At 35.1% G+C, this 14,073-nt stretch overlaps 1 long non-coding RNA gene and 1 pseudogene across 1 annotated transcript in view; one reads left to right on the forward strand and one right to left on the reverse strand.

The window, feature by feature from the left end:
- Positions 1 to 14,073, forward strand: part of LOC148110776 (uncharacterized) — a 497,911-nt gene that overhangs the window by 306,830 nt on the left and 177,008 nt on the right. The window lies entirely within an intron of this gene.
- LOC123798028 (small ribosomal subunit protein uS17 pseudogene) lies at positions 2,985 to 3,456 on the reverse strand (annotated as a pseudogene).

The raw sequence follows: 14,073 nt of genomic DNA on the forward strand, positions 1-14,073 counted from the left end.
ATGATGAGTCAGACTGATTAACACACATATGGAAACCTCCACAGTTGTGTGTGTAATATACATATTACCCAGTTGATTTTGCCCATGCGTGCTTTTGCTCTGCTGGGTCTGTGGATATAATGAAGCATGCTCTTTGGTTAGCAAACTTTCCATTAGATCATACAAAAAAGAAGGCAGCTACCAAAAACGTATAACTCTTTACCCTGGGAATGGAGCATTTAGTTTATTTCACTCCAGCGTGGAACCAGTTTTCCTTTTTTTTTTTTTTTTCCTTTCTTGCTCTCATTTTTGTGGGTATCTAGACTTACAGAGGATCTGCTAGAGATATTTATATCTTCTGTGTAGTAAAATTCTTCAGTCTATGTCTGTTAATTTTGGGCATTTATTCTACCTTTGACAGGTATTTCCCACCTCCATATTTCTTCTAGTTCTTTTAGAAATATAGTTTTACATTCCTACATGCTCTATATGCATTTTATTTTGGAGTAATAAACAAAGAATAACAATATTATTTTTTTCTCTAAGTGATTAGGCAGTTACTTTAGCACATATATTAAATAGGTCTCTTTTTTCACTAATTTGAAATGCCACTTTGATAATAGCTTTGCAAGATGCTACTATTAGAGGAAACTGGGTAAAGGAAACAAGGGATCTCCCCATATTATTTCTTAGAATTGCATATAAATCTACAATGATCTCAAAATAAAAGTTTAATTTTGAAAAATAAGATGTTCCTCTGAATATTAAGTATTTAACTACATGTGTAGATTTGGGGAAAATTTTATTTTCTTATTAATTTTTGTATTGATTTAATTTTATGTCTAATTTTATATTAGCTTCAGACTCAGTAGGTTTGGGTTTTTTTTTTTTGCTTTTAGAAAAAAACAGACAAAAATATAGAAAAATATAGTATAAATATAGAGAACACATAAATTATGAAAAATGTCAATAAATTATAAATTTCATATGGTACTAGATAGGGTAGTATTTATACACACGTTTGAAAAGATAGAGATATAAGGTAAATATCATAAAGATTTTCTACAAAGGGCTAAAGTAACCTTTCTAAAAGAAGGCCATGCTTAAAATACATGCAAAAAATTTTCCTTCAAGCAGGGAAACTTGGGAACACCTCTCAAATTTCTTTGTAAGTTAAACATTGCAACTTAATTGCAAAAGAATTTAGGAGCTCTTCCAGGGAAAAGGGTAAGTGATTATCATATGGATTTGGAAATTGAACATGAGAAGTTACATGGAAAATTTCTGTAACTCTATGGGAGCAATGAGAAAGCTAATCCTCCTGGGTCTCCTTGGAGGATCCAGTAAACCAGTAAATGTGCGCGTGCGCGCGCGCACACACACACACACACACACACACACACACACATTACACATCATTGAATAGCAGAGGCTGATGAAGGTAAATGGGGAATCCCAGTAACACCCACATTATAGGTATAAATAAGCCCATGAAATGGAGATCCCCAATTTCAATGTAAAATTTAGTAGAGATGAATCACTGAGGAGCAGAGGAAAGAGGTTTATAAAATGAACAGGCTACAGTATCCTTTGACATTCTCTTTTGGACGTGCAACTTAAGGCAGAGATTTTCAGTTTCAAGTGAAGGAAATCCAATCAACATAGTTAAAGCTAAACCTGGGGTGGACTGGAAGGATATAGAATATCTCCTAGAATTAAATGAAGGACTATAGGAACAGTGCATCTCAGAAACTTTATAGATTGGACCTGAGGGTTTGATCCTCTAAGACTCATTCCACTCCACATAAGCTTCCTGGGTTCTCTCACATGGTAAAAGACTTGGTACCAAGGAAATTCTTGGAAATACACTTAGTACTTGATGCTCATAGAGAAGAGAGAATTCTTCTTGCTAGTCCTGCTTAGAAAAATCCCACAGAGAGACTCTACTTGCCCTAACTTGGATCATATAATTATTCCTATACTAACATTTGGCCAGATTGATAAGTACTATTATTGGCCCCACCTACATCTGTAAGCAGAGACTGACCCCACCAAACTGTAAGTAGAGGGGAATGTTTGGGGACGATCAAACTGATATACACTACAGGGACAAAGTTAACAAACAAAATCATAGAATAGTGCTGCAACATATTCTGATGACAAAAAGAGTGAGAAAATAGAAAATCTTTCTTTCCTCTTTGCTTTTTTTTTTTTTCTATGCTTTTCTTCTTTACTTACTTTAATAGATAGTCCTCTTTTCTTTTCTAAAAGACTGGTATTGAGAATTCAGTATAATGGCTCAAATGTGTTAGTTGGGGAAAACTTCAGTAGACTCCTTATACACCTTATACTTACGCTTAACTACAGCAAATATAGAAGCTAATTGTAATATTTTTTCAATACTGAAAACCAATAGTGCACACTAAATAACATAGTCTTTGTTAATAAGTCGTGAAAAAATTAAAGTACTGCTCTGGAACTCTTGATTAAATGATGGACATGCATTTGTTTTTCTTCTGGCATCAGTAATCACTCACTACAAGTATGAGAATATTTGTATTATTCAGTGTACTTGAAAATAACTTATCAAATGTTTTACATTTTATATACTGTTACCATCTGTAATTGAATAGATACAATGTGGAGATTATTAATTAGGCAGTGATTTGGGGCTAATTTATGTGCAGCCAGTGGAATATGCTAGCTGGAAAGAAAACCAAGAAGACCACATTGAAATTTTAATTTATAGCTCTAATACTACCTACATGCAGAGATTTACCTCCATACTATACCATACTTATATTATACCCCTCTATGCCTTCCAAATTATGGAATACAATGAAATACTAAACACAGAAACCATTTTCTGTCAGAGAATGGAAGTTGGGGATGTCTTTTGGAAACTCTCAAATCTATCAGAAGTGCTTCATTTGGAAAACTTTTTTTTTTTTTTTAATTGGGAAAATGACTTTATTTTCTTTGGGGGTGTGGGCAGATGCCTTGTCTCAGAACTTCTGGAATCACTTCTTGGTGCCAGCGTCCTTCATGACTTTGAGAACATTGAAGTACAGTCTTGCTCAAGGGCCAGCACTTGCCACTGTGGCAATCCCTGAAGCAATCTGGACATCCCTGAAGCAGGGAGCACATGCATTGACATGTTCTTGTGGTGTTTCTCAAAGTGGTTGTACTTTCAGATATAGTGGAAGTAGTCTCCATGGATGACAGTGGTCTTCTGCATCTTCATCTTGGTCACCACACCAGACAGAATCCGCCCTCAGATGGAGACATTACCAGTAAAGGGGGATTTCTTGTTAATATGGGTGCCCTCCATGGCCTCCTTGAGCATCTTCAAGCCCAGACCAATGTTTTGTAGTATCACAGGAGCTTCTTGCCAGTTTCTCCAAGCAGGACCCTTCTCTTATTTTGAAAGATGGTTGGCTGTTCTCGGTAGACACACTCAGTCTCAATGCCCACCATCTTACCAGCTGCCTGAAAAAAAAAAAAAAAAGCAGAAAACATTTTAACTACAAAAACAAAACAAAAAAAAACAGTGTTTCCTTTTTTTCCCTTCTAAGAATCACTGTGTTATTTATTCATTGTATTTCTTTAACGAATTAACTTTGGTAAACTTTTAATATTTTCTTAGTGGCAATAAACTTCAAGAAGAAATCTTTATATCCCTTGCTGTGGGCTATTGTGATTTTGGTATTAGTATCTAGAAACCTATTTTCACCCTTCTTAAAGGTGTTAAAAATAAATCTTCTAGTCAGGGAAAAAGCCTCTTGGTTAAATGAATTAAACTGTCCTCTGTACCTAGCAGGCACCATAAATAATCCATTAAGAGTTTGGGAAACTTCATTCCCACATACATTATATTATCTAATGCACAGCTGGTTTACTACATCACCCCGGGTTCTAAAAGACACAAAAACTTCAAGGTCTGTGTCTATGCCAATCCTGTAAGAGATTCAGCAAAAGTTAATTAGTTCAGGCATATAACTAAGAGTTACAATTGTTCATCATTACATTCAATATACTAATGTATTTTTTGAGATAAAAAAAATGTGCTTTCTGTTTGGAAAACTCAGACTATAGTTCAATATGTAAGAAAAATTCCATAGGTAGAAGTATTACTTAAAATGACAACAGAAGAGAGAAAACAAAAACAAAAACTTGTAAAATACCTACTGAAATCTTCATAAATACAAGAGAGTCATATAAGAAAACTAAGGTACAAGTATTATTTTAAAAAAATGATTCATTGAGGGCATTATCGGTATTTATTTTTATTTATTTTATTTATTTTTTAAAAAAATTTATTTATTCATTTGAGAGAGAGAGAGACAGAGAGAGCACAAGCAAGGGGAGAAGCAGAGGGAGAAACAGACTCCCCGCTGAGCTGGGAGCCAGACATGGGGCTCGATCTCAGGACCTGGAGATCATGACCTGAGCTGAAGGCAGATGCTTAACCATCTGAGCCACCCAGGCGCCCCAGTATTTATTTTTAGAACAACAGTTCTTAAATGTATTTATGTTTAGAACAACAGTTTTTATAAACTACAATAATATTCTGAAAAGCAGGAAAAGATAAGTTTTGGAAAGTCAAAACCAAAGTTCATGTAAGGAAAATGTAAGGAAATTCATGAACAGAAATGTTTTCAGAGTCCCAAGTACCTGTGTTCTTCTACTGCTCTAGAGAGATGTATTGTTTTATATGTACTTTTAAAATTTCCCTGATTTTCACGTGCTTTCCTCTAATAGCTGTATGAGGTGATTAGATAGAATAGTCATTATCACACCCATTTTTAAACTTAATTTTGGTTTCATTCTTCTTTTTTAATTGGGGTATAACTGACATAACGTTATATTGGTTTCAGTAGCACAATGTAATGATTGGATTTTGTATATATTGTGGAATGACCACCACAATAAGTCCAGTTAACATCCATCACCATATATTTTAACAAGTTTTTTTCTCACAAGGAGAACTTTCAAGATCTACTCTCCTAGCTACTTTCAAATATTTAATATAATTATTAACTACAGTCACCATTCTGTGTATTACATTCCCATGATTTATTCATTTTATAACTGGAAATGTGTACCTTTTGACCCTTTTACCCATTTTGCACACCCCCAACCCCACCTCAGGTGACCACCAGTCTTTTTCTGTTCTCTGTATACATGAGCTCAGCTTTATTTTATTGTTTGTTTAAGATTCCACATGTAAATGAGATCATATGTATTTCTCTTTTTTCTGTCTGATTTATTTCACTTAGCATAATGCCTTCAGGGTTCATCCATCTTGTCATAAATGGCAAGATTTCATTCTTTTTTATGGCTGAATAACATCCCTGCATCTCTGTCTCTGTGTGTGTGTGCACACGCACGCACACACACCATATACCACATCTTTATCCATTCAGCCACTGATTCATGTTTAGATTGCTTCCGTGTTTTGGCCGTGCCGTGCTGCAGTGAACATGGGGGTACATCTATCTTATTGAGTTAGTGTTTTTGTTTTCTTTGTAAATTGTATATTCTTCTGGAATTATTGGATCATATGATAATTCTATTTTTAATTTTTAAAGGAATTTCCATACTGTTTTCCATAGTGGATATACCAACTTACATTTTTACCAGTGGTGCACAAGAGTTCCCTTTTCTTCTCTTCCTTACCAACACTTGTTTTTTTTTTTTTTTTTTTTTTTTTACTTTTTGGTAATAGCTATTCTAACAGGTGTGAGGTGATATTTCATTGTAGTTTTGACTTGCATTTTCCTGATGATTAGTGATGTTGAACACCCTTTCTTGTAGTTGCTAGCCCTCTGTTTGTTTGAAAAAATGTCCATGCAGATTCTCTGCTCATTTTTTAAATCAGATTGTTTGGTTTATTGCTATTGAGTTATATGAGTTATCTATTTTGAATATTAACTTCTTATCAGATATATGATTTGAAAATATTTTCTCCCATTCAGTAAGTTGCCTTTTCATTTTGTTGATGGTCTCCTTTTCTGTGCAGAAGCTTTTTAGTTTGATGTAGTCTCACTTGTTCATTTTTGTTTTTATTGCCTTTACTTTTGGTGTTAACACACCCATCTTAAATGAGAGGAAACTAAGAAGTTTGTCGCTAAAATATTGGGCCTGGAACCCAGTATTTTTATTCTAAAGCTAATATGCCTTATAGCTTAACGTGCTCTCAAATTTTTAGATACAGATACAATAGTATGAGACAACATCAGTAACATTGAGGAAGCTTAAATTTCCTCAGTCTGTGTTAATATATTCCTAACAAAATCTGCTTTATCTGGTTCTTTCTTTTTTATCAGCCCCAGAAGCATCTCTCATTTATGAAGCCCTTCCTTTGTAATGGGTGATACATAAATTTGTAAAACATAAAATATCATTAACAATGATTTTAAATAATAGTTATTTACTTCCTGGTTGATTTACTTCACGAATTTTTCTTTTGGATAATAAGTTCCATATTGCTAAGGTCATAATCTCATTACCTCCTAATTAAAACATGCACAATTAAGTTGACACAGACCTTCAAAACATGGGCATACCCAGAATCAGAAATGATATGGATTCATCAAATTTCAGAGCTGATTTCATATGAGGATGCTAAAAATCTTATCTAAGTCAATAGCAAAAAAATGATTTTTTAAAATGTATTAGTGATTTTAAGATAGGAATTTCAATTACATTCACACAAATCAACTTAGATATGGCTAAAATAGGAATAGTTCATTAAAGGTGTGAGATTTTACTCATAACAATAGTATTTGCTCAATTCCATGCAGTTTAATAGGCATTGAAAAGATGTGTATCAGATCTTGCTTTAAGAATGCTTACTTTATTAATTTATTTTTTAAAGATTTTGTTTATTAATTTGTCAGAGAGAGAGCACAAGCAGGGAGAGTGGCAGGCAGAGGGAGAAGCAGGCTCCCCACTGAGCAAGCATCCTGATGAGGGACTCAATCCCAAGACTGTGGGATCATGACCTGACCCGAAGGCAGATGCTTAACTGACTGAGCCACCCAGGTGTCCCTAGAATGCTTACTTAAAAAACAAAAAAACAAAAAAAACAAAAACTGATTTAATATTAACCTGTTGAACTTTTTAGTTTGTTTTTATATTCTCCAAGACCCAAACATTGTATTTCATTTGCAAGAGGGATGAAGATAGTAGCATTTGTTGCTTACCTAAGTGCCCAACCACTTTATAAATTTTCATCATCTTTTATTACAGTTAAACTTTCCAGTGATACCTGTCCCTCCTCCTTAAAAGTGTTTCTTAATATATTATGGATCAACGTACCAAAAGAGTCGAGAGTCTACACTGGGAAACCATTTCATTCTTCAGGTAGCTGAAGTAAGATCACCACATTAAACCTTGTGCCTGCCTCAAATCCTGAACAAAATTGCAACAATACTGAGAATATAGATAACATATATAAAACATTTCTAGAAAGTGAGAGAGAGAGAAAGAGAGAGAGAGAAATCACCTTTCAGTATGTGAGCAGTGAGTATTGACGTTTATTATTCACTTTCATTGTTTGCCATCCAATTGCCAATTTCCGCAGGTGGAGGAGTTGGTGGGTAGGCACACAGGAATGCTTGTGAAGTGACAGCGGGCTGCTGTTAACTGCTCTGTGTCAGTTAGCGGTTTTCCTCAATTGAATGGAACTAATACACGATGAATTTATCTGCTTAAGAAAGTGTGACATTCTATTCTAGATAGATTTTAAAAACAAACAAGTGCTATCAGAAATATTTATTCAGTTGAAAATATTGTGCCTAAAGGATAAAAAAGATGAGGGAAAAATAATGTAATTTCTGTTGTACTAAAATAACTTTCTATTAGTCACAAATAGTCATTCTTTTATTCTGGATAATCTATATTAAGTAAAAATTAAATAAGTAGTCCCTCATGTAGGAAGCATCCAAAAATGATACATACTCATTTTATGACTTCTTTGAATGTACTTTTTTTTTTAAAAGAAGAGGCCAAGATTGTTGTCTTTTTGGTACATAATTGGAAAAGTGTATCTTGAAAAGGGGAACTGAAATTCTGACAACCTAGACCTGAACAAGAGTGAAGGAAAGAAAGAAAGAAAAAAAAAAGAAACTCTTGTGTTTATTTCTTTATTCAGTCAACTAACATTTACTGAGCACATTGAGTACCACTAGATATTGGACATGGCTTAAAATGATGCATCAAAACCCAACCCACGAGAATGTCACAGCAAATGAACAAACAACTCCAATACAATATAAACAAATAAAGAATGTGCTGAGGAAGCAAAAAGGAATGATCAGTTAATTCTGTTGGTGTGGGTGTTGATGAATGTTTTACATTAGAGGTGATACAGTGCTGAATCCTTTAGAACATTTGCCAGGATAAACAAGGAGGGAAGAGAATTGTGAGCAATCATCATGACATTTATAACAACACCATGAAGAGAGAGCAAATACCATTAAGAAAACTATTAGAAAAAAACTTGTTTTTAGAAGTATTCATATAATCCACTGATTCTGACTTCCTCAGATATTAAGGGTCATCCTTTTTTCAGCACAAATAGGAATACTTAAGGTGGGTTAATCATGTTTATAGCCACAGAGATGAAAAGGATACCCTCTGTGTGAGATTTCCTAGAATGAATTGATGGACCACTATAAGGATCCAAACAATACTACTGAGAAGCCTCTCCACTCAGTTGATATCAGACATCCATATCCATCTACTAAAACCCAGTGTTAATTTGTTGCAAGTTAACTCTCAAGTTGCCCTTGACACACACTTCCTCTTTTGCCTGCCAAACACATCCTTATATACATAGGACCAAACACACAGAATGGGGAAAAAAGAGACCCACATCTAGAATGCTGCTTTCTTTACTAATATCATCAGCTCTAAGGTGGTTTAGTGTGGAATATTCTTTTTCCTTGGGACACCTAAATGGGTTTTCATAGGTCAAACCTCAGAAATATCCCAATTAAAAGAGTCTTTTTGCTCGAAATTTAGACTGTCAACCTAATGGAGTTAGGCTCCTTCTTCTCATTTTACATGCCTAATCACCCACGATGTCAGGTCTCATTAACACATTGAATAACCATTTTCACCTCTTTGTGTCATCAGTCTTTAGAGAACACTGCCTTTATTATCCCTTAGTATATGGAAAAGAGATTTGTAGTCACATATGTTTAGGGAACTCTAGATGCAACACCATTAAATAGATTCCTTTACCACAGAAGTCTCAGGACATTTACTGTACTAATATGCTAGTACAAATTATGAATCTTTGTGAGGAGATGACATATAGTAGACCATGGTTCCCCCTTTGGCAGAGAAAGTAAGTAGGCTAACTTTTTAGGAACAGACATGGGAACAGTTTCACTGAGATCCTCTTCGCTTTCTTCCAATTAGCACATCCACTGGCTTCACAGAAATTAGCATCACATCACAGTCTGATTAACAATCTTCCCACTGTATCTATTTATCTTCAACTATGGATGGTAATAGTATATGAAATGGAAAACATTTGATAAGTTGTTTTCAAGTACACTGAATAAAGGTAGAACAAAATTCCTGTTTTCAGATTTTATAATAAATGGGCCCCTCCTAGTAAATGATCTCTATCCTCACACTGTTAAAGTCCCATTAGTTCACCTGAGTGAAGGTCTCTGAGGCAAAAACAATAAATGGCCATTTTCTCATTCAGTCACATGAGGCTGACCTTCAATAAATATGATACCTGAGTAATTGATAGTTATTGCTGATAAAAGTAAAAAGTAGTGGTGACTAATTTCTTCTGAGGGTGCATGCATGCAAAATATTTTTGATTTATTAAAAATACACAATCAAACAGAATAAAATGTTAGTATATATAATTCCTAATAAACTTTGGTTTGAGGAAAAATTGGCAAATATTCACTTTATGCTCTAAAAATTATATCCTTGATAGATTAAATTTGTATTTAATTAAGAACAATTAAATTCTCATGAAATTCAAGTGCTTTTTTGTTCCACAAATTGAGACAACCTTACAACCATGACATTATATATATCCATTTCCCTCTAAATAAGTCATTTATATGTGTTTTACCCTTGTCTAAACTTTCTTAATCTCCTATAAAACTGCTTTGTCTTGACCAGTATTCATATCTCACATCATTTTCTCTTGAAGTTCACGCAGAATAATTTCATTCTACTCTCTTCTGCAGTCTTCATTGTGTATCACCTAATAATCAATGAGAAAGTTGACATTTGGGAAAAAAAGAAGCAGCGTTGAATGAGGTCCCCTTTTGTACATCTCTTCACCTGAAAACAAGCACCAGTCACTGCTGACTGGCGTGGCTAAAATTTAGAGAGGGAATCCACAGTGCTTCTAGCAGAAAAAAACAGAGAATGGAATTTTTAGGGTGACCACAACAGTTGGAAAGAAAAGGAAGAAATAAAGAAAAGGAGAGAAACAGAGAGGGAAAGTCCCATGTTCTGGATATAAACTCTGCCCAAATCTCTGACTGACCCCCTAAACTATGCATGTGTGGGCCAGTCTACCAGGAGCCCAGCCAAGCTAAAAAAAAAAGCTGAACAGATTTCAGTGCTATTCATCAAAAGGAAGCAGGGTTAGAGATAGGGTTCAGTGAAGTTAATTGCCTGCTAGAAACAAAAACAAGCAAATAAAAAAATCAATAATCTTTTGAGAAACACAAGAGAATCTATTGTCTCTATCACATCCAATGTATAAGGGTTCCGGATACAACTGAAAATTATTGAACACTCAAAGAAACAGGAAAATGTGGCCAATATGCAAGAGAAAATACGATGAAAAAATGCCAGTCCCTGAGTGTCTCAGATGTAGTAACAGGCAGAAATTCTAAAGCCATTGTTATAACTGTGCTCCGGAAATATACTTGTTGTGAAGGAACAAATACAAATCCCAGCAGAAAAATGGAAGCTATAAAAAAAGAACAAAATGGAAATTCTAGAATTAAGAATTACAATTACTGAAATATAAAAATTATTCAGAGGGCTTATGAGCAGATCAGAGATGATAAACTATGAGTCATAAGTCTGACAATAGAGCAATAATATTGATTCACTCTAAAGAACAGGGAGGAAAAACATTAGAAAACAATTCAGAAGGTCTCAGGGACATGTATAAGAATATCAAGAGTTCTATTCTGCATATACCAGGAGAGAAAAGAAAGAACCTGGAACAGAAAAAGTATTTGAAAAAAATTATGGCCAAAATATTTCCGAATTTATTTTTAAAAATTACAAATTGAGTCTTAGCAAACCAAAGAAAGGTATATCTGAGAGGCTTTCCAGTTCCACAGGTAAAGAGCTTGGAAGTCACCACTTTGTCCCAACAATAAGTAAAAAGCTGAAAAGACTGAAAATCAACAACTCTTCTCAAATATTTAAGAGAGGAAAGGACACAGGGAAAACCACTGCCCAGAGATTAGAAAGAAAGATGCAAATACAGGGAGTCATGGCTCCCAGACTGAAACAGGCACTCAGGACCTGAAACTACCCAGGAAATGGTGCCAGGGTAAGAACACCCAAACACTTAACTGATGAATGGCTGAAGGCCCAGCGTGGGCAACTCTGAGAGTTGAGAGACTCAAGAGGACCCCGTCAAAGGGAGAACCCCACAATCCTATGAGATTCACCCTGAGCTGCTCAACCAGTTCCCACAGTAAATATCAGAGAATAATCCGCTCCTGCTTCCAGCCGGGGTAGAGAACAAGAATCATTTTGAAATACATCAGAGCCCTCTTGTTCTTAAGAAAGCCTGCCCTCAAGGGGAACTAGTTAACCAGAGCCTGATATTTGGTGTATTATCAGAGCTTAACTGACCTGGGGAAGGGAAATTCTTTCATAAAAAGTGACATAGTCTCCTGTCATTAAAGTTAGGTAGCAAGTGAATAAAAATTCACATGGAAAGATGATTTTAAAAAAATAAGTTGGAAGCACCTGAGTGGCTCAGTGGGTTAAGTGTCTGACTTGATTTCGGCTTAGGTGGTGATCTCAGGGTCGTGAGATCCCAGCCTGGAGCCTACTTAAGATGCTCTCCCACTCTCTCTTTGCCCCCACCCCCTGCTCTTACGCACGTACACATGCGATCTCTCTCTCTTGCTCTCAAAAAATTAAAAATTAAAAAAAAATGAAAAAGCAAGTTAAAATATTATTTCATTTTTATGAAAAAGTGCCAAATGAGTGTATATGTAAAAAAATTAGAAAATTATTCAGTGCTTTCAGTTGTTTATCTCTAAGCAATAAGATTATGGGCTCATTTTGTTTTTAAAAAGATAATTTTTTATTTTGCTTTTTTTGGGGGGAGGAGGGGCAGAGGGAGAGGGAGAGAGAATCTTAAGCAGGCTCCATGCCATGGAGTCTGAGGCCAGGATCCATCCCACGACTCTGAGATCATGACCTGAACCGAAATGAAGAGTTGAATGCTTAACCGACTAAACCACCCAGGTGCCCCTTTATTTCCTATTTTTAATGAATTGTTATTAATGTACTTATTTTATAAGAGAAATAAGTGAAACAAAATCATTGTTCTTTTTTTAAAAGCAAACTCATATCCACAGAACCAGATATAAGACTGAGAAGATTTATTGAGTTTACAGATTAATCTTGGGAAAAACTCCTAAAAATTTCTACTTCAAACAGTTAACATCTGATATGCCCTAGCCCAATTAATTAAAAGTATTTTTCCAATAATTAAGCTTAGCTCAACCTAGGCTTTCGATTATCCATTTGGAAACATGCATAATTAGGAATTGATTAGATATATTATATGTAACATACATATAAGTACATATGATATATAATAGATGTATACTATGAGTCATATATTGTTTATATATACAACATAACATATGCATGTATATACATATTTTTGTATGTGTGTAGTTTACCAAAAATTTCAACAAATAATGATATTTAAATCTGCTTATAAAAATAATACTATATCGGGGCACCTGGGTAGCTCAGTCGTTAAGTGTCTGCCTTCCGCCCAGGGCATGATCCCAGGATCCTGGGATCGAGCCCCACATCAGGCTCACTGCTCCACTGGGAGCCTGCTTCTTCCTCTCCCACTCCCCCTGCTTGTGTTCTCACTGGCTGTCTCTCTCTCAGATTATTTCCTTATTTATAATTTCAAACGCTCCTGTCAGGCCCATGTAGAAGTAAGTAAATTTATTCTTGGTTCATTGATTTCCCTCAAAGTGAAACAACTACTATTGTTTCATGGCTCAGAACAAGGTAACTCATGGGAAATTCCATGTAATCAACTAGTAAGTAGCACTTACTCTGAATTAGATCCTAGGGAATTAACTAGTGACCAATCAAGTAAATTTTACTGTACCCAAATTGCCAGGATTGATTTGTTCCAATTTCATACATGAGGTAAAACACCACCACCTCCTCAAACAGAGCTCTAGAGCCAGCAGTTCATTATTAGGTATTACATAGAATCATCACCAACCTCAAAAACAACAGGAAAAGGCCTCTTCAGAAATGACTGCTACCAAGATTCCCATAGTGTCTGCAAGACAGACTTGATGGTTGCTCATTTCCATTCTGGTGTCAGTTACGAAAACAAGAGCAACAGTATAAGAATATATTCTTTCTCCATTAATACTTTTAATATGTAGTCATGAACAGAATGTTGGTAGGAATATCAACTTTAAAGGCACTCCTGGTAAGGGCTCAGAAAGAAATTAGGAAAAAGGGTCATTTAAAACTGGAGGAGAGGTATCTTTGTTATATAGTCACAGACAACCTGGCTGAGCGTGCCTTACTGTTGTATAGAAAGCAGAACTTGTAAGTGATGAACTTGGATATTTAGCTGAGGGGAATTTCAAGGGACATGTTGAAGGTGTGGCCTGGATTCTTCTTGTTGCAAATAGTAAATATAAGAACAAGATAAATTGAGAAATGAAATGTTAAGCAAAAAGGAACCAGCTTTTGATAATTTGGAAAATTCTCAGTCTATCCAAATTACAGAAGACACTGATATTAAATTCACTGGTAGGATAGTATACTCTGGAGAGAAGGCCAAGCATGTGTCTG

Source organism: Ursus americanus, chromosome 1 (genome assembly GCF_024610735.1).
Source record: "Ursus americanus isolate L20-20 chromosome 1, mUrsAme1.1.p, whole genome shotgun sequence".
Lineage (NCBI taxonomy): Eukaryota > Metazoa > Chordata > Mammalia > Carnivora > Ursidae > Ursus > Ursus americanus.